This window comes from Somniosus microcephalus, chromosome 1, assembly GCF_052327205.1.
Source record: "Somniosus microcephalus isolate GS21.2 chromosome 1, FLI_Smic_1.0, whole genome shotgun sequence".
Taxonomy (NCBI): Eukaryota; Metazoa; Chordata; class Chondrichthyes; order Squaliformes; family Somniosidae; genus Somniosus; species Somniosus microcephalus.
The window spans coordinates 68,888,328-68,891,027 of NC_140987.1; the positions used below are offsets into that span (position 1 = coordinate 68,888,328).

The following is a 2,700-nucleotide window of genomic DNA, read 5'->3' on the forward strand; positions in this document are numbered from 1 at the left end:
ATTCCTGTTAAACTTTCAAGTGATAATGGGTCTCATTTTACTGGAACTGTTATAAAAGAAATGTGTAAAGCCTTACAGATTAACCAACATTTCCATTGCAGTTATCATCCACAATCAGCTGGACTTGTTGAGAGATATAATGGAATGCTTAAAAACAAACTGGCAAAACTATGCAAGGACACTGGACTAAAATGGGTAGAACTGCTGCCTTTAGCCTTGATGGTAATGCGATCTGCAACTAACAGAACAACAGGCCTGTCACCGCATGAGATAGTTATGGGACATCCCCAACGGCTACCTTTTACAGCACCGTTTACTGCAAAACAAATGGACATCCATAAAATGGAAGAAAATATGTTGAATTATTGTATTGCACTAACCAAATGTATTTCCAGCTTTCATTCACAGGTAAAAGAAGCTCAAGTCGAACCAGCAGGAGGGAAGTACCATAACCTGGAGCCCACAGAATTCATTTACATCAAGATTTTTAAACGAAAAAGCGGTCCACAACCCAGATTTGAAGGACCATACCAGGTTTTGCTGACAACTAATACTGCAATCAAGATAAAAGAAAGACCAACATGGATCCACGCATCCCATTGCAAAAAAAGCACCCGATCCGGAGGAAAAGGAGAAGGAACCAGAGGGAGAGAAAAAGATTTACACAGACTATGGGGACCGACAGTACTATGCTTAGCAGGATTCTGCTTTGTGTTACTGATAGCACCAGAGGTACAGACACGAGAACAAAGGGAACTACATATAAATGTATTCATGGCACTGAGTCATGAGTATGCACAAGAAAGAGATTTATCCAACTGTTGGGTATGTGCACATGTGCCCATTCACTCGAAAGGAGGCATCCCTCTAAGACCCATTCCCTTTAACGAATCAGAATTGGCTGAGTGGATAATCAGTCACAACGATACGCGTGGTAATACTTCCCAGAAAAGGCACACATCCTATAGGGGCACTACTAGTACAGAGGATTGGAGGCCGGAATGGGAATCAGCAGGCTATAATCTCATTGCCTTCCAGGGGTGGTACCAACCCAAATATAATCGGACTCGGCAGCCCCCATTCCTAGTTCTTATTAATACCTCAGGTATAGGGGCCCCAATGGGTAAAATATGTTTAGTAAGGAACATAGCAGGGGGCGAGAATGTGGGTAAAAGCAAATGCGCCCAGAATTTTACCATAACTCGACCCCACAACTGGCGCGATGTGGGTCAGTTTAACATGACAAATGTCCGTAATAAGACGAGTGGGGGTATCTGGGACAGGTTCCAACCCTTTGATGACAAAGAAGAAGTTGCAATTCACTTCTTATAATGGAACCTATTTTATCTGTGGTCACAAGGCCTACCCCTGGTTACCACAATCATGGACGGGATCCTGTTACTTAGGATATGTGATACCCTTTATTAGAATAACAAAGACCCTGAGGGACGCCTATGAAAGCCATCGACCTAAACGGGATTTGACATGGTTGAATGGAATGTTCAAGGTAATGATAACACCCTATGGGGCAATGTCAAACGAGTGGGAAATACGGGAACTGGCTAAATTAGTAGAATCAGTAGCCAACGCAACCTCACAAACTTTTGAAAGGGTAAATGACGAAATGGTAGCCAGTCGGACAGTGGCTCTCCAAAATCATATGGCCCTAGATTATCTCCTAGCCAAGGAAGGAGGGACATGCGCTTTGATTGGTGAGGAATGCTGTACGTACATCCCGGATCACTCAGAAAAGATCAGCAGTCTGGCAGAACTTATTAGAGAGAAGGTAATAGAGTACAAACAAATTACTGGCCGAGGTGGTACCACTTTGTGGGGTTGGGCATCCGGATGGCTAGGATCCCTGGGAAAATCCCTGGTACAGGGCCTGATCATATTCTTGCTGATAATCTTTTCCTTATACCTTCTGTTTGTATCAATCAAGTGCTGCTGGGTCAGAGTGGGAAAAACAGTGTTACCAACAGCAACCACTACTAAGGTTATGGTAGCAACAACTACTGAAGGATTCTGCGCGGAAATGGAAATAGAAAGACTAAGCAGGATTGGAATGGGTTAAGTTGTCCTTGTGAAGGACAAAAGGGGGGAATGTGGAAATGTACCTTTTAAAACTGAATATAGTTACATGTGCCCCTTTTTGACAAACAAAATGGAGTCCCGGTCCTCCCAGAAGCCTCTGCAGAAATGTCCTCTATTCCTTCCTTAAACATGTTAACCTTGACTAAACACTGTAAACCGTTGCTTATCTACGTTGTAAACAAAGACTATTTACATGAGTAAAGGGAACCTTACGCAAGCCACCTGGCCAGAGGCTTGGCCACCAGATAGTCTTAATTAAATAGTCTAGAATAAATAACTACCCATTGTATTATCAATAGTCTTTCTCTACGCCAGACTTTAGAAATATGTAGAAACTTAGTTAAGGATTGAAGAACTCTTTGTCCCTTTGTCTGACTTGAAAGACACATGATGAAACCATAACCTGTTTACTTTACTGTATAAATATGTTGTTAATCTGTAATTCTGGAGAGAGTCTCTGCTAGCCTTTGACTGAGTGGGACGCTCTCCTTGCGGCAAGTAAAAATTTATTAAAAGAACATTTACCGGAGCTGATCATTTCAGAGTCTCATTGAGAGTCGAGATTTCGACACTCCCTCCACCAAAGCTTGCAGGGCGACGTCATCA

General features: G+C 42.6%; 1 pseudogene; it reads left to right on the forward strand.

Annotated features, from left to right (window-relative positions):
* Positions 1-1,297: 1,297 nt before the first annotated feature.
* LOC147124148 (endogenous retrovirus group PABLB member 1 Env polyprotein-like) lies at positions 1,298-1,889 on the forward strand (annotated as a pseudogene).
* The last annotated feature ends 811 nt before the right edge of the window (positions 1,890-2,700 follow it).